General features: G+C 42.2%; 1 pseudogene; it reads left to right on the top strand.

The window, feature by feature from the left end:
• Nucleotides 1-2,385: 2,385 nt before the first annotated feature.
• On the top strand, nucleotides 2,386-3,230 carry LOC101642038 (annotated as a pseudogene).
• The last annotated feature ends 15,347 nt before the right edge of the window (nucleotides 3,231-18,577 follow it).

The raw sequence follows: 18,577 nt of genomic DNA, 5'->3' as shown, positions 1-18,577 counted from the left end.
GCAGTTTGTGCAGTCATGTGATTTTATGAGCTCTTTTCTGGGTCCGCTTTTCCCTGGGTGCACTTGCAATGTTGGGTCAAGATGGAGCCTGAACATTCCGAATGGAGTGTAGCAAAAGTGTCTGGGATACTTAGCATGACTAGGTGGCATGTACACAACACCTTTATTCTCAGTTCAAATCCCTGGTTGGTGCTGGAATCACCATGTTAGGTCACCTAGTGGTTACCTAGGAGTGTCCTCGCTGTGCATGCTTCTTCAGCCGGTTGAACCTAGTCTTCCAAGAGGAGGAAGTTTGGGATCTGAAAAACAATTGAGGCTTACACTTCATAGGTTCCATGAGTTATTTCTCTTTTACAATACCATATTGTCATGCTCGTGTTAATGTCTGCTAAGCTCCCTTCAAGCCATTGTTTTTGCAACCAACCCCTGGTTGCTCCATGTATTGTCTGATTCCTCGGTTCATTTAATTGCTTTTTCTTTTTTTCAATCATTTTATTGGGGGCTCGTACAACACTTCTCACAATCCATACCTACATCCATTGTGTCCAGCACATTTGCACATTTGTTGCCATCATCATTCTCAAAACGTTTGCTTTCTACTTGAGCCCTTGGTATCAGCTTCTCATTTTTCCCCTCCCTCCCCACCCACTCCCCTCACGAACCCTTGATAATTTATAAAATGTTATTTTGTCATGTCTTACACTGTCCGACGTCTCCCTTCACCCACTTTTCTGTTGTCCATCCCCCAGGGAGGGGGTTATATGTAGATCTTGTGATCAATTCCCCCTTTCTACCCCACCTTCCCCTTAACCTCCTGTATCGCTACTCTCATTACTGAGGGGTTTATCTGTCCTGGATCCCCTATGTTTCCAGTTCCTATCTGTCCCAGGGTACATCCTCTGGTCTAGTCGGATTTGTCAGGTAGAATTGGGATCATGGTTGGGGGTGGGGTGGGGTGTGGGAGGAAGCATTTAGGAACTAGAGGAAAGTTGTATGTTTCATCGTTGCTAGGCTGCGCTCTGACTGGCTCATCTCCTCCCCACCAACCCTTCTGTAAGGGTTCATTTAATTTCTGCAGCCATTATTCTCAGCCTTGGTTTCAGCCATGTACTCCCTCTAATACCAATTAGAGCCAGCAGTTTGTTTGGTACAAAAATCCACATTCGGATGCACAGACTTTCTTAGCTATGGGATTATTTATACGTGTGGTCTGTAGAGCTTACCGGCTCCCCATGGAGTAGAATTTCTCTCTTTCTCTGGGTTCATGTCCATTGCTTAGTAGTTTTGAAACTGCATCAACCAACTCTCCGCTGCCCACTTCTTGATCATTGTTTAGAACCAAGTCTCATATTGAGGGTTCTGGATCTTATTCTTCAGTGGTGATGGGGCTATTACAGAACCAGTCATTGGGTCCGGAGGCAGTTTGGCTAGGTCCTCGTTGCTAGGTGCTGTGTGTGTCCATCTGCCCTTTAGGCCTGAAGCTCAGATAAGTAGCAGCTATAGGAATGGTTGTCAGCATCTAATCTCCTTTCAAAAGTGAAGAGGTCTAATGCCAGTCTTTTTCTAGCAAAATCCCCAGAGTCTCCTTCTTGTTTGTGTACAGTACCACAGATCTGGGTGGTCCACTCAGTGCTAAGGGGAAGAGATACTCTGTATACACAGATGCTGGGAAACCCTCCCAAACTGACCTCGACCCAGTCTGAGAGACATTATTTGATCATATTTGGGAGCTCACATACCAGGACAAATGGCACAGTTGCTTCCAGTTGGTGCCCAGCCAGACTGCACAGGAACATTTCCCATAAGCGAGGGCATTCTGCAGCTTCTTCTTTTACTGATAGTGAGCTGGGTCTGGAGTGGTGGCAGATAATGAGACTGCTAACGCCATCCACTTTATGATGCTAATATGCTAATATACCTAACATACACACATACTCCTTCAGCTCAGATGAGGAGGAGGGAGCAGGAAGCAATCACAGAGGTTCCTCTGAGCTGAGGTGGCTTGGCTATCTGTGGGGGAAGGGCATCATCTAGGTGGGCCCAAGGACACACAGGGCACACCTGCTTAGCTGCGCCAGCCATGTTTGAAGCATTAACATGTGTCCCTACAACATCCTTCCTACTTCCTGTGTGTGTGTGTGTGTGTGTTTTGTCATTTGCTCCTTGGAATTACTTCTCTCCATTTTGAATGCAGTTGTTTTAAAAATGCATTTTGAAAATGTGTTCTTTATCCTTATTGTAGGTATAAGACACATACTTCTCCCTTCCCCCACCCACCCACCCCCACCATAGAGCTACCAGCCCTGTAGATCTGTTGCGAGCCCTGGACACCAACAATTCTCTGTTCTGCAGGATGGGGTTTGTAAAAGTTGCCAAGGATACCAAGTGAAATTTAGAAGGCGAAGAGAGGGCAAAACTGATTATTATGCTTGGAAATGCTTGGTAAGCCAAGATTAACATAAGTACAACACACTCAAATGCAGGATGGTAGTTTCTGTAACCATCTGCCAGATTGCTTCTGCCCCTCTAGAAGCGGATGTGATGGTCTGTGAAGCTTATGCTCAACAACTTCCCAAGTACGGTGTGAAAGTTGGCCTGATCAATGCTGCTGCAGCACATTGTACTGGTCTGCTGTGACCCGCGGGCTTCTTACTAAGTTTAGCGTGGACAAGATCTCTGAAGGCCAAGTGGAGGTAACTGGAGATGAATACAATGTGGAAAGCATTGATGGTCAACCTGGTGCCTTCACCTGCTATCCGGATGCCGGCCTTGCCAGGACTACCACTGAAATAACGTGTTTGGAGCTCGGAAGGGGGCTGTGGACGGAGGCTTGTCTATCCCTCATAGCAACGGGTGACTCCCTGGTTATGATCCAGAAAGCAAGGAATTCAGTACAGAAGTACATCGGAAATACATTATGGGTCAGAACTTGCAGACTACTTTTGTTACCGAATGGAAGAAGATGAAGATGCTAACAAGAAACAATTTTCTCACTACGGAAAGAACAACGTAACTCCTGACACGATGGAGGAGATGTATAAGAAAGCACATGTTACTATACGAGAGAACCCTAAGTTCATGAGGGGAAGCCTAAGAAAGATATTAAAAAGAAGAGGTGGAATAGTCCCCAAATGTCTTTTGCCCAGAAAGAAGATCAGGTAGCTCAGAAGAAGGCAAGTTTCTTCAGCACTCAAGAGCAGGCTGTTAAACCAAACCTTAATTTTCCATGAGGGCTTCGCACAGGAAGACAATAAACTTATTAACCAAACAACAACAACAACAACAAACAGATATACATAAGTCCTCAAAACATAAAGAGATTAATATTAAGCACTGAAATCCTTCCAATTGTTTAAGGTTAGCTTTTAGTTAGCTAGCATAACAAATTTCCAGTTTGGTTGTACATGGTGATCCAGGGGTTTAGTTGGTATAGCTTCTTATTAATTTCTATCTACATGTTTTTTTCACTTGTCACAAAATGCTATGTTGTTGAATGTTTCAAACATGTAATTTAAGCCCTAGAATATAATTTAAACATTGTAATTCTTGTCCCAAGGGAATTGTTGGTGGTTTTGTCAAGAAAATAAATTGTGACTATTTCTTTTGTGAATTTGATATACCAACAGTTCACTCTTAAAGCCAACTACTTTTTTTTTGCATTATGTTTTTATTTTAGATAGTAAAATGGGAAATATGAATGCTCAGACTACTGCCCAGATCACAATATATAATAAATAAATACAAGAAATAAATGAGGAAATGTTTGTTTAAATACTTGTAATTTTCAAAGCTCCATGTAAGTGCCAGCTAATTATTTTCAGCCTCATTCCAATTATTCTGTTTCAATTTATGCATAAAGGCTGTTCTGTAGTCGATTTATGCATAAAGGCTGTTTAATAGATTTTGTTCCATAGAACAAAAGTTCTCTTTCTAAGTCATAGAAAAGTATATGAATTATCCCAGTTTGCATTTTAATACTATCATTAAAACTTAATTAAAATTGCTAACGTCTTATTAAACAGTGTGGTAGGCAAATTCATTAGCCCAAGACTTGGTACTCATAGTCTCAAAATTAATGATCTTTGGAGGAAGAGCTGGGCTTTTCATCAATCTTTGTAATTATAGAATTGGAATATGCTAGAACTGTGAGGCACCTTGGAGATTGAACATTGATCAACGAAATCATTTTTGCTTTGATCAAACTGTTAACATTTAAGTAGCTGAAATAGCTCCCCAAAATGGTGAAGTTGGTCTTGGTGTGATGGTTGGTTGTTTGGACTGAGCATAAATTAAGTAGAGCTTTCTAGAGCCTGACTAGAATCTTGTTTCTTAGAGTCAATTCAGGGGCATCGTGTTGGTTATTGAGCTGCCCTGTAATGAGCTTCTTCTGACACTTCCTTAGCTGATGTTTTTTGGGGAAGGGGACTCCAGTAGATCAATTTAGTGATGATATCTACTCCATGGAGCTTTGATTATAGCCGAGTTATGGTGTATAATTAAGATTTTTCTTTTTTTAAATTGAATTTAAAGAGGGCCAAAGGTTTATACAAAATGTTGATATATTTATGCATTGTTGCATGGTCTCAGCCATGCACGACAAGTTTGTTTTATATTAAGATTTAAAACAGCCTTCAAATTCCTATAAATTGTTTTGAGGACAAATTTATTGATTCCATGTATAGGTGAAAATGATTTGGATGTATTTCACTAACTAAAGAAACAATGCAATTTTCCTTGCCTGGTCTTTTCTAAACCTTGAATCCTCACACAGTGTATGTCTCTGAAAAGGCACTTACATTTATAGGTGTTTTTATCTTTGCTGCAAATATATTCATGAATGTGGTGGAGCATATAGGGAGCAAAGTCATGAGAATGTCGTAGACAAAATGTTATCAACGTGAAGGACTCATCAAGGTAATGCTGCTGCACAAGACCTCCTTAGAGTATTGAAAAATAAGGATGTTACTCTGAGGATGAAGGTGCTCCCGACCCAAGCCATGGCATTTTCTATTGCCTCATATGCATGTGAAAGTTGGATATTGAATAAAGAAGAAATAGATGCACTGGAATTGCAGTGTGGGAGAAGAATATTGAAAGTATCACGGTCTGCTAAAAGGATAAACATCTGTCTTGGACGAAGTACCATTAGAGTGCTCCTTGGAAGGAAGGATGGCCTATTTTGGATACATTGCCTGGAGAGACCTGTCCCTGGAGAAGGACATCATTCTTGGTACAGTGCAGGGAGGGGACAGTGAAGGAGAGTAAGGTCCTGAAGGAGATGGATTGACACCGTGGCTGCCACAAAGGGCTCAGATACAGGAACAACTGTAAGGATGGTGCAGGACTGTGTAGTGTTTCCTTTTGTTGTGCACAGAGGTGCTCTGGGTTGTAGCTGACTCGATGACACCTAACAAGAATGACAGAGAACTGGTACATTTGAACTATGGTACTGGTTAAGAATATGGAAAGTGCCCCAGAGAACACCTCCATTGTCTTGGAAGAAGGACAATCAGAATGCTCCTTTGAAGTGAGGATGGGGAGACTATCTCACATACTTCCTGGAAAAGGACATCCTACCTGCTAACGTGGAAAGTCAGTGAAAGACAGAAAGACCTTCATTGAGATGGTTTGACACAGTGGTTGCCGCAATGGCCCAAATGTAGCAACCCTTCTGAAAATGGCTCAGGACCAGGCAGTGTTTGTTGTTGTCCCCAGGCTCTTCATGAGTCGGACTGACCCAATGACAACAGTAACAAGGAGTGATGCAGACACTGATGTCAGAGTGACCATAAAAGCAAGCTCTCAGTGCCCAAAGAGCTACAGATGTTAAATCAGTTCTGGTTAGCATGGTCAGGAAATGCTTCACAAATGAGGAGATATCGGAGCTAATTTTGAGGATCAGTTTGCTAACTTTGCATCCTGTTTGTTTACTGTGGCAGAAAAGTGTAAGGAGGGGTCAGACATGAGATGATTCAGGAGGAGTGTGGTGGGCACAATGGCAGGTCTCTAGGGTTAAGCCCAGGAAGATTCAGCTAGAGGGAGTAGTCAAATTTGAATTTGGCACAGAGGTTTTGTTTGCATGTAGTAGAATTTAAAGCAGGGTAAGAGCCCGATTTAGCTGGTGTTACAGTTTCATAACAAAAGGCAAAATTTTGGAAGGACAACATATTGATCCATGAAATTGGAAATCATTCTCCAAACCTGCAATTAAGAAGTCATCTAAAATAGTCATCTTTAGAATCTTGGATTAGTTTGTTTGTTTTCTCAGGTTACAGAGGGTAAAAGAGTGTGTGCCTTTGTGTGAGCACAACACACACACACACACACACACACACACTGGTGTACATACATTTTTAAAAGAAGTTTTTCATCCAACATTCACCCTCTGGCTTTCACACCCGGTAAAGCTGACTTGCGGCTGTCTCCAACAGATATTTGAGAGGCAGTGAAAAATCCTACAGTGATTACACTGTGGAACTAAACACCCCTGCTATCAAATGTCAGTGTCTCATTGTGGTTCTGAGCCAGGAACACACCAACAGAAAGAATCAAAGGAATAGGATTATAAAATACTATTAAGAGATTAGAATTTTAACGTTTCTCAAATTTACTAGAGTTTCTATTTTCTCAGCAAGTCATCAACTTACTTATTTTCTACAAACCTAATATTTTGAACGAAATTACGGACATGCTAAATGGGTAGGTTTTCAGGGCAGGGCTGGGCACGTTTGCTTCCGAAGCCCAAGTTCCTCTGCCATGGAAAGGACAGAGAATGCCATTCAAAGGTAATTGTCATAAAAGAGTGAAATCTTGACTCTCCTATGGCTATGAAAATGAACACCTGCTAAACGTTTTATTCATAGATGAGGGGAAGAGTGGTATCTAGTTCAAATAAAAAAATTGAAGCCCACAAAATTATGCAGAGTAAAGGAATTCAATTACAAATCGAGGTAACATTGGTGTTTCTACAGAATGGAGGGAAGTCAACAGACACGCTACTGGAAGAGACAGATGCTGCATATTCTACCAACTTAAAAACCCCAAACCAAACTAAGCCTGCTGCCACTGAACTGATTCCCATTCCCTGTAATCCTCTAGGTGCTGTTTTCAAGGCTGGAAGCTTTATAGAATTAGCGGGTCACATCTTTTCCTACGAAGAGGCTCGGAGGTTTGAGCCATGGACCTTTTCTTTAATTGCTATGCCACCAAAATTTCTTGTAAAGAGTTGGCAGGTATAGCAATTAAAGTGTAGCATCATGTCACCAAAGGATTGCTGTATGTTCACAGTGCATGGTGAAGCGTTCTTTTCTGTATCCACAACTCCTCGGGGGTCAGAGTTTTGGAACTCCCTTAGTAAAGTAGGAGTTGACCGACTGAGGCCTTGAGATAAAGAAACCCCACAGCCAAATCATCTGTCATCAACTAACTTCTAACCCATATTGAGGTCAAACCATGGGTTTCAGTTATTTGGTTTGGAGTTTTAGGGTCATGGAACATCTCAGTTAATTGGCTTAATAACACTATGCTTCTGTTCTAGCTCTTAGTTTGTTGCGAAGAAAGGAAGAATTAAAGTATGAGAAGAACTCACAGTGCTAAGAATTAGCCTACTTAACTATAGTTGTTTGATAGTACATACACTGTTGTACAATTAGCCTATGAAAAAGCAAATAGGGATAAAATAGATAATAAAAACCTTAAGTAACTTAAAAAACAATTTTCAAATGGTCATGAATGCACAACTGGTCTCCTTTCACCTAGAGTCTAGGTCCTCTCACTCTCTGTATTGAATCAATGTCAACTAAAACCTTTAGGCCAGGGAAGAATTGTCACGCTGGGTTTCCAAGACTGACATTTTCCAGGAGGTGAGAGCTTCACCTTTCTCCTGAGGAGCAGCTGGTGTCTTCCAACTGCCAGACTACTGCATCACCCACTGCGCCACTGACTTTAGGTCCTAGAAGCACCGGAAGTAGGAAAGTCAGGAAGAGGAGGAGGCTGTGAATATGTGGCTAATTGCCTTCTGGAAAAAACCCTGCTTCCTTTGCCATGAGATCAGAAAGAGTGGCTTGTGCCTGGCTGTTATTACTGAATAGTTTGCTCAAAGATTCCATTGAAGAATACTAACCAAAGGAGGAAAATACAGAATAAGATTTTAATTTCCATGGACTCTAGACTTCCTGGTTGCAAGAAACTTGGATGACCCCCTGAAACTATTGTGGTGAGAGAATCAAACATATCCCTTGAAGTCTTTTTAAACCCAAACAATCCCCAAACCAAACTCACTGCCACTGAGATGATGCCACCCTATAGGGCAGGGTAGAACTGCCCCTGTGAGCGACAAGAGTTGAACTTAAGAAAAAGGGTCCACATTGAGCATTATGCTCCTTTAAGGACAGGGGGTCAAACTGACCACAGTGACTGGAGAGACCTGAAGGAAACCTTAGGGGGCAGTGAGTTTATATTAATGAAGGCCTCAGGTCTCATAGAAGAAGGGTGCAATGGTGGCACAGCTCAAAGAATGCATGAATCACTAAATTGTACCTGCAGTCTATTAGTTTGGGCTGACTAGAGAAACAAATTCTTAAACACACATATACAAGAGCAATTGAATATTGAGAAAAGATTCCAGCCCAATCTAGGTCAAGTCACTAAGTCCGATATTAGCCCATATGTCTGATACCAGTCTATAAAATCCTCTTCAGACTTATGAAGCACATGCAATGACGCCGAATGCAGGAAGATTACAAGCCAGTGGGTGGAAGGTCTTGTGGATCCCGTGGCAGTATAAGCATCTCAGCACTGGCGGGTGTCTCTGTGGTTCCTCCAGCTCCCGGGCTCTGGCTGCATCAGGGTAGTTCCATGTGGCTTCTCAGCAAGCATGTCTCACAGGAGTCAGCCTATCCCCTGCCTCCAGCAAGCTAATGATCTCCTTAGCAGCTCCACATGAGGTCATCAAGGTGCGACCTGACTGACAGGCTAGACTCCACCCCTTCACTCTTAATACTCAAATTGACAACAGAGTATGTAGCTACCGCATGCAGGAATGGGTGGATGTTTTACGATGTATATGCTCAACACAAGAACAAAATTAATAAACTCTAGCAGAAAGAAAATACAAAGTAACAACTTGTCTTCTGTTGGGACTTTGATGATGGAAAGGAGCACTCATAACTGAGCCGAGCCCTGGCCAGGTGGGAGGGTGTTGGGGAACAAACCATCTTGCCTGGCACGCACAAGATCCACCTGGCGGGCCTCTCAGCTAACAAAAGTGGCTGTGACTAGAACACAAGGTAGATAGAGGCTCTCTTCAGATCAGCCAGGTGTCGCAAGCAACAACATGATTTACAGTTTGGCAGCTTTGTGCCGGTTTCTTAGTAACTTGCTTCGCATAGCAAGGCTTCTAGTCTCCAGTCTCGGGGTGGTGCCTCTGAGTTCCAGTGCCCTCAGGAGGTGGCAGAGCACAACATTCACCCTCTAGTTAGAAGTAAGCCATCACACGTGTTCTAAGGATGTTTCTTATGGGTGGTGCCTATGGGGACAAGAAGATGCTATTTTTGTTTATGTAAATACATGAGAGTTGAGCTGTTTTACTGACATTATACCGACTGCAATGAATTTTAAATATAATAATGGTTCATTCAGTACAGGTACTGTGATTATGTATTTGTCTGTACATGTATGTTGATTAACTTTAGGAGCCCTGGAGGCACAGTGGTTAGGTCCTTGTTGGTTTACGGAAAGGGACAGATCAGTGACTGGAGCCACTAGCTGCTCCCTAGGAGGGAGATGTGGAAGTTTGCTTCCATGAAGACTGACATTCTTAGAACCCATAGGGGCAGTTCTACCTGTCCAGAGCGTCACTAGGAGGCAGAATCGACTCGATGCCAGTGAGTTTCGTTTTAAATTTATAGTTAATGACATCTGCCGAACAGGGTTTCTAGTTAGAAATAGACTTTCATTGATGAAACAATTTATTTTTATTTTTAAAAAAAAAGATACATGGGTGTCTTCCCACTGCATGAATGGGGACCTATCACTTAGCTTCAGTATAATTTTTCAGGTATATATAACATTCCACTTCATTCCCCCCAAAACATGCAAGAGTCCACCATCTGACCAACTTAGGAGGCTTGCTGGTTCTCTTGTTTTTAGTGCTGCGCAGCCAGTTTTGACTCACGGTGGCCCATGAGACCGAGTCGAACACATGGTTCTAGGTGGCCATCTTTGTAGGGACAACTTGCTGGAGGATTTTTCCTGTGGAGATGCTGACTCCGGTTCAAACCACCAGCTTTGCTTAGCAAGTGAGTGCTCAGCCTCTGGGCCGGGAGGGCTCCTTGCGCAGTGTATTGTTGCATTTCCTTTAGAGCATTTCCTTTAAAATGCTGGTTGGACTACTATAAGCACAAAAAAGTAGAAGTTTCACTGCATTTCACCACAAATTGGTTATCCATCAGAATAGCCAGGTTAGGTCACAGCAACCAATACCCTTAGCACCTCAGTAGCTTCAAAGAACCAAGGCTCATTTCTTACTTAAGCTTTCTGTCTATTGAAGGTCCATTTGCCAGGGCATCACTCTGAGGTTCCATAGGACACGGCAGCCATTATCTGGAATGCTGTTGACGGTCTTGACAGAAGGAAAAAGAGAGGCCCTTTCTGGGAGTACAAATCCGCACAGGGACCAATAGGCAGAGGGTTGGAAACAGATGGTAGCAACACCATGACGACCACAGGTTGTTGCTACAACCATCCCCGATTGTTCCTACACCTTTGTTCGCCTGGCAGAATTCAGCTCGAGACTTCCTTGCACTGTAACCTACCACCTGACAGGTGCAGGAGGAGAGGAAGCAAAATCTCTCCACCCATCTCTACTAGGCAGAAGATATTAGTGAGCTTTTGGTATCTACTACGAACTTATTTAGCAATTATTGACCGGACAAAGCTGGTGAAGTCGGCTTGGGTCAAGGGGACCCTGAAAAACACACGACTTGCGAGTGAGAATGTGGGACATACTAATTACAGGATGTCCATTCAGGCCATCATTGTCAGTTTAAAGGCTTCCTCATGATGGCGCACTGAAACACGGAGGCACAACTCTGAAGATTGTCTATCACATTCCTCAGAATATTCTAGATTTTCCTTTCCTTTCTTTTTAAAAAAACGTACTGTTTGCACTTAGGAAATACTTCACCCTGTTGACGGTTGTCCACTGAGTCTCATAGCACCCTTAATGACAGGGGAATTCCAACTCGCACTTGGCTGTGCCGATGAGTGGTCATTTGAAATAGTCCCCTTGCCTGCTGAGAATTCTGAAGACCTATTTGAAAATTCCTCACTTTAGTCTCCAGAGTTGTGGCGTATGCAGAGAAACATCTAAATGAGAGCTAATTTCAAGCAAGCACACTTTCTACAATTACTGCCAATTAACTTTAGCCTGGAGCTAAGCATCTGATTTGGGGATAGAAGTTTTTCCTTCTTCTTTTTTTCCCTTTTAAACCAACAAACAATACACAAAAAGCAATTATGACATTTTCTCCTATAACCAGTTACATGGCAGAAGAAATAAGACTGTTAGTAATCATCACACTTTGCCCAACTTTCTACATAATTTAATAGGCATACGATTCTTATAAGCTTCAAAATATTGAACAGCTTAGCTAATTTATATTCTAGATAAACTACCTCACAGTTGGCTAGGTAAATTAGCTAGTAAAAATTTGAAGCAAAAATCTGTCTCATCTAGAGAGCACTTTTTTCAGAAACATTTTCTACCTTAAGCATTCTGGATGTAAAATAATCATACTCGAAATTCACATGAGCAGGCCAGACCTGCCTCACAAGGTCTTGATGGTTTACAGAGATCTGTTGGCAAACACAAACACAGGCCTGTGTGCTCCTTTGGTTTGAATTGAAAAGGAAAGCTGTGCTTTGAGAAGTGGGAATAATTGTGTCCCTACAGTTTGCATGTTACAAGCAACCCAAATGAAAAGCTTAACCCCACTTTTTGAGTCTTTTTTTCCTTCCTAAATCTCGAAAGCACATTGGCTTCAAAATTGAGTGACATAAAAAATATTGCTAATACAAATCTACTGCTTTCACAAATGAAAGAAATGATTTCCTAACCATACCACAAAACCAGGTTACAAACTCACATCTATGATTGAGTCCATTTGAACCATAGATTCAATTTCCTTTCTTTTTCTTCCACAGGAGACATGCAGATGGAGATGGTATCGTCATGAGATGTAGGAAAGAGCGTTGATGGGTTGAAAGCAGGCCGCTTTGGGGATCCTTTTAACCTTGCCAATGAACTTCCCCTAGCGAGCGGATCTTAGGAATTGGGTCGAGTTTGTTCGTTAGTTTCCCTTTAACATTTCTTATGCTTTTCTAAGATGCTTCCGGCTCCGGATATGTTTTCATCTTTTTTCAATCCTCCCTTCAACGAGATAGTGCTATTCCTGTTTTTATTTTATTTCTCTTCAAGAGACAATGATTTGAAGAGATTTTCTGGAAAATGTTAGGTAGGTTACCCTTTACAATAACCTGTACCTTAACCCAGGGAACGTGCTCCAGGCCGTACATAACTTGAAGTCCGAAGAACTAGGTCTATGTAAACCATCGCTTCTCATTTTGCACACGTTTCGTTTATTCTGAATAATTCATGACTGGAGCTTGGGATTTCCAAAGAGAACATAGTTGGCTGGTTATGAGCCAGGGTGCTTGGGGCTGATGGTGTTTTCTTTATTCCTACCCTGATGCTTGCCTGTGCGCAGGGCAGAAGATACAAATATGCTGTTTTCACAAGGATACCTTCCAGAGGGTCAGGATGGGGTATGGTTTTGGCAGTAAGGAGCCCATTTATCGTCAAGCACAAGCAACTGGTCTGTAGCATATACTCAAAGCAAAGAGCATTCAACTCAGCTCCATGTGTACATGTTGGCTTCAGGCATTAAGCATATTTATTTTTTTATTCTTTGGCTATGATTATTTGAAGCATCTTCCCATTGTGTGGGAACAATCCTCCATGGTGTGGGGTTTGTGGAATGCAATGCACCATCTCACACTATGGAAACCAGTGGTCTAACATTCCCTCAATCGGGTGAGGAGGATGGAGAGGGGTCGTGTGACTTAGGCTTGGCCAATCTCATATTTCCCTGTGACTTTAAATATTCATTGAATGGCACTACGATTATGAGACCAACCAAATCCAGCCTGGCAGCAGCCCAGTGCTGCCCAGTGGCAAGGGCAGCAACATCCACTCATGGCAGTTGTGCTTTTTCAGTTGTGAGGATTCAGCTTGATTGTTTACGCTCCTGTGTTGTTTACATTCTATTCTCCGGGACTGGTGCGTCACATTCTGAGATTTGCTGACACGTTCCCAGTAAACTATCTTTTGGTGAAGGCAAACAGTCCATTTCTTTTGTTTGCATTTAAGAATCCTAACTGATACAAAAGACTAACAGGAATAAAAACAAAACTTCCTGTGATAAAGACTGAAAGACTTTATATTATATTTCGATTGTATGAGACTTACTGTGCAAAATGAGTGGCACTATTTTGGTATTGAGTCTTTTATATCATCCTCCACACCCTTTCTATAGTAATAATCAGATGTGCTACACCATGATAGTCTCAGGTCTCTCTTCTCTGGACTACACAGTTATCGTGACACTGAATCTTCGGTGCAATTTTGCACACTCCTCCCTCCTCCCCTGCTCTTTGTTGGATTTATGTAGCGATTCTTTTGGAAGAAGGGGCTCTTCTTCCAACAAAACAACAACAACTAGACCCACTTACTGCTGGATATACTTCTAGAAGCTCTGAGGAGGGATGCTTGCTACCGAGGCATTTTCAAGACTGCAAGAAGTTGGAATCAGGTACGGCCACCTCTCAGCCAAGGATTTCCCTCTAGGGACGCCATTGCTTAGCAATGAGAGTTTCAAGTTGGTTCCATATTAGAAGATACTCGGCCAGTTCAAGCACTTCCCACAGGGTCAGTAGGTAACAGTGGCTGGTGTTAGAAATAGATTTGGAAGGAGACAAGGAAACAATAGGGTTTCATCCTGGTAAAAGGGGACCAGATTGTTGTTTTGCTTCCACCTTGCCTGCCTCAGTAGGAATGGAAAGTTTTCAGAGTGAGAGACTAAAAGAAGGCAAGGGAGGTTGATCATGGTTGATAGAGAGAGATGGTTGTGGTGGAGGAGGTGAGAGGGAGCTTCTTTCTGAATACATAGAATACACTTAGGAGCCACACATGCTTATAATTTGACTTATTGTTGTTATGATCTACTTACATAGGTTTGCTGTGTGGATTAGGACAATGACATGATTTATTTGATTGTGCTTCCTGAACCATAGAGAGTGATGCAAAAGCTGGCAGACTAAGTTAGCTGTTTGGTTGCTAACCACAAGTCAGTAGTTTGAAACCACCAGCCGTTTCCCAGGAGAAAGACGAGGCTTTCTTCTCCAGTAAAGAGTTACAGTCATGGAAACCCACAGGGGCAGATCGACCCTGTCCTAGAGGGTCTCCATGGGTCTCCATGCAGCAATGTGAGTTGGAATCAACTCAATGAGTTTGGCCATGAGTTCAGTTTTAGTCTGTTGAGTGTGGGTTTGCAGGAGAACAACCCTTGAAGATAACATTGGCCCATCAATTGTCTCTTCGCTCTTCCAACAAGCTCCCCCAGCTCATTTTCTCTGCCTCCAGCACTGAGACACAAACCTGGGCAGCTTGCACCCCTCTGTCACAACTGGCCTCCTCCAGTTGTCGTGAGGTAGTCTTTCTAAGACAATTCACTGCATGCCACTTTTCTACCTGTAGGAGACATGAAGATGTGCTCCCTAGATCATCCTTCAAGGAGGAACTTGATTCTCTACAGCAGAGAGTGTGATCTGCAGTCAGACAGCCAGACTCTCTGCTCCATTAGGATTGATCTCGGCTCGAGAGTCACCTCTTCTGGCCAGCTCAGGCCACACCCTCCCCTGGGAGGCCAAGAGTGAGGGGAAGGGATAAAGGTCTGGACATTTCAGTAGGACAACTCACGAACAGCTTGTACCCCCTACATCTCTCTCAGTACAGCTGGCGATTCCAGCTATGGAAGGCAAAGAAATTCTGTGGATTTAAAGAAACCAGTTAGTGGAAAATCAAGGTTGTCTATGAGTTTGTGTATGTATGTTTGCCTTAAGTGCTATCCCACCCCAGGCAATAAATATCTTTTGAATGCCCTTAATTTTTAAGACTTAGAACAAGGACCACTTTCTAAGTCAGGGGTTCTCAACTTGTGAGTCGTTGGGGTCATGACCCCTTTGGGGGTCCAACGACCCTTCCACAGTGGTTGCCTGATTCAGAACAGTAGCAAAATGACAGTTATGAAGAAGCAATGAAAATAATTTTATGGCTTGGGGGTAGGGTCACCACAATATGAGGAACTGTATTACAGGGTCACAGCATTAGGAACAGTTAAGAACCACTGTCCTAAGTGACCTTGAATCCTTTGGGCAGAGGCCAAATTCTTTCTTTTGGTCTCTCATAGACTTGACTTATTCTATAGTTTTGTGAGTATGAATTTCATTTTATGGGGTCTTCATCTGTTTACATCTTTTTTCCATGCTGGACAATGTTTCCCTCCTCCCACTAGCTTCCCAACTTCACAGATTGGGCTTTAAAATTTCTTAATTCCTAGTGCATCAAAGAGCGCCTGGCATAGCAGAAGTGTTAATTATGTTTGAATAAATAAATACAAAGATAGTTAAGTGGTGACCTATTATTGAAGGGTAGTTACTCCAGAATTCCAGATCACAATCTTCTCATAGGGTAGTTGGGGGACTCTTAATGGAGATACAGGCGTTTCTCCTTTCCAAGGAAGGAGGGTCATTTCTCGGGAAGCACTAGAACTATGACTGCAGATAGCAAGTGCAGCTTCAAGCTGAAATGGAAGTCACCAATGACACTATCTGTGATCAAGTGCAGAGTGCAGTAGGCTGTGCTTTCTGGCCATTTCAGCTCCTTGATGTCACAATGCTTAGGAAATTTTAACTTTTGTTTTGAAATTCTGTTGTGAAGAACCATTAATTCTCAGCACCAGTACTGGAAGTGTTTTTTTTTTTTTTTTGCCCCAGAAGGATTTGAGCAAGGCCAGATGATCTAAATGTGGTTTATTCAAGCACGGCTTAGTGTTTGCAGGAACATTGTGAGAAAACAACTGTTTCTCATTAGCTTCATCTAAAATAAAAACCAGTTAGTCTTTTGAACATTTTATCGAGCTATTTTCTTGGTTGGAACATTTCTCTGCAGTTAGGCGACTATATTAACGGCATGTACAAATCTGTCAAATGTGGTGTGTTGACTTTGCTCAGAACTTGGTTATTAATAATTTCTTAATAAGTGACCCTCAAATCCACCAGGTTTTGTAAACTGAACCTTTCTGATATCAAAGGATGAAGAAAGAGGCACAGTAAACCCTTCTGTAAATACTGAGAGGAACCTGGTAGGAGGTCCTCTGGCCCGGATGTGGTTTGCAAAATACATTAAAGGGGAGTAATAATTATAAGCAATAAATTGAAATTGTGGCATGCATATAGCATATACGAAGCAAAGTGCAAAAGTATTGCTGCCGGGATTCCAGGCCCTATATACAAGGGTTTATTTCAAACACAGGGTGTTTAAACATGTCTCTACCATCAGTGAATGGCTGTAGACAAATTCTCTCAAGAATACACCTGTCTTAGTCTCATTAGAATGACATCAAATTAAGGTCCAGTCAAAACAGTGGCTTCCAAGGGGATCTGCTGGGTCAGTTACACTCCAGGCAGAGATGAGCTCAGAGGACTAGGGAAACTAATTTCATGGGAGCATCTTAAATGGGGTATTTAAAAATATCATTTTATTGTTGGGAGCTCTTACAAATATCATAACATTCCACAGTTTAATCACATCAACTACAATCAGTTTCAAAATGTTTCTGTTCTTCTTGAACTCCTTGATATCAGTTTTCCTTTATCCCCTCCCTCCCTCCCCTGCCCCTAAGAATCCCTATTATTATTGTGTTTTTTTGCTGCATCTTATCCCATCCATATGTCCATTCACATACAATTCTGTTGGTCACTCCTCTCGAGTAGGGTTATACAGTCATCCATGCTATCAGTTACCTCTTTGTGTTAGTCTGGGTAGACCAGAGAAACAAATTCATAGACATTCATATGTGTAAAAGAATGAGGTTTATGTAAAGAATAGTTGTACATTAAGAAAACATCCCAGTTCAGTCCAAATCAAGTCCATAAGTCCAATATTAGCCCATCTGTCCGATACCAATATATAAATTCCTCTTCAGACTCACCTAACACATGCAATGATGCCAAATGCAGGAAGAGCACAGGCCAGTGGGTAGGAAGTCTTGTGGATCCAGTGGTGGTGTAAACATCTCAGCACTATCAGGGTCTCCACATGACTCCTCCAGCTCAGGGCACTAGCCTAGCTCCATGTGTTTTGTTAGCTGCAATGTCTCTCAGGGAGTCAGCATGTGTCTCACCTCCAGTGAGCTATTTATCTCCTTAGGGCCTCCAAATGAGGTCATCAAGCTAAGACGTGTTACTGTTACTGAAGGGTTATTTATCTTGGCTTACATGAATTGAAGGTAACCATTACTGCTATTACTGTTTCTGAAGGGTTATCTGTCTTGGCTTATATGAATTGAATGGTCAGTTATACAAATGGACATATGCAACATATGTAAGTCTAACATGATTAATGAGGTAAAACAAATAAAAGCCATAGTAGTAAGGGGCGAACATATTAAAGAACAAGAGGATTATTATGTGCTTCATCAGTGCTATACTGCATCCTGGACTTATCATCCCTGGAGGAAGAAAAATATTCATATATATAAATAGAGGTATATTTGTTTATATATGTATACAAAGGCAAATGCAATAGGGAAGCAGATGGACTTTGGGCCACTACTTAAATCTTACCTCAGTATAAGATTGGTTTGTTCTAATAATGTGGCATTGTATGATACTCATTTTCTTGACATGCTCACTGAAGACAAAGTGGGTGCATAAGCAAATGTAGCGAAGAAGACTGATGGTGCCTGGCTATTGAAAGATATAGTGTCTGGGGTTTTAAAGGCTTGGCATCAAATGAGCGGCCATCTAGCAGGGAAGCAACCAAACCACTTGGAAGAAGCACACCAGCCTGTGTGATCATGAGGTGTCTGCAGGAAAAGGTATCAGAAGTTCAAAAACAAGCAATCAATCAGAAAGGGTAGGGATGTAGTGGAGACCCCAAACCCACCTGAAAGATAATTGGACAGTCCTAAAGGGGCAATCTTGTTAGGATTTCTTAAAGGACATAGGAGGATTATGGGGGACCTACTGGAGAGAAAGTTTTTAAGCAAATTGAAAACTGCATTGGTGAGGAAAACGTCAGGACAGCTGTCTCAAGGCCTCCCCACACCCCTGCCAGTCATAACGATGAATCTGCTTAATCTTCCAGGGTAGCAAGGGTTGCCCTGAGAGTGTTTCATTGGGAAACTTTACCCTATGAACCCCACAGCCTGCATTCTGACCCTTTGTAGTTCTTTTG

The sequence above is a fragment of the Echinops telfairi genome, unplaced genomic scaffold (assembly GCF_000313985.2).
Source record: "Echinops telfairi isolate 266 unplaced genomic scaffold, ASM31398v2 ScPeMD7_7420;HRSCAF=8458, whole genome shotgun sequence".
Taxonomy (NCBI): domain Eukaryota; kingdom Metazoa; phylum Chordata; class Mammalia; order Afrosoricida; family Tenrecidae; genus Echinops; species Echinops telfairi.
Note: the sequence above shows the minus strand (reverse complement) of the source record. Positions and strands in the feature narration are given on the sequence as shown.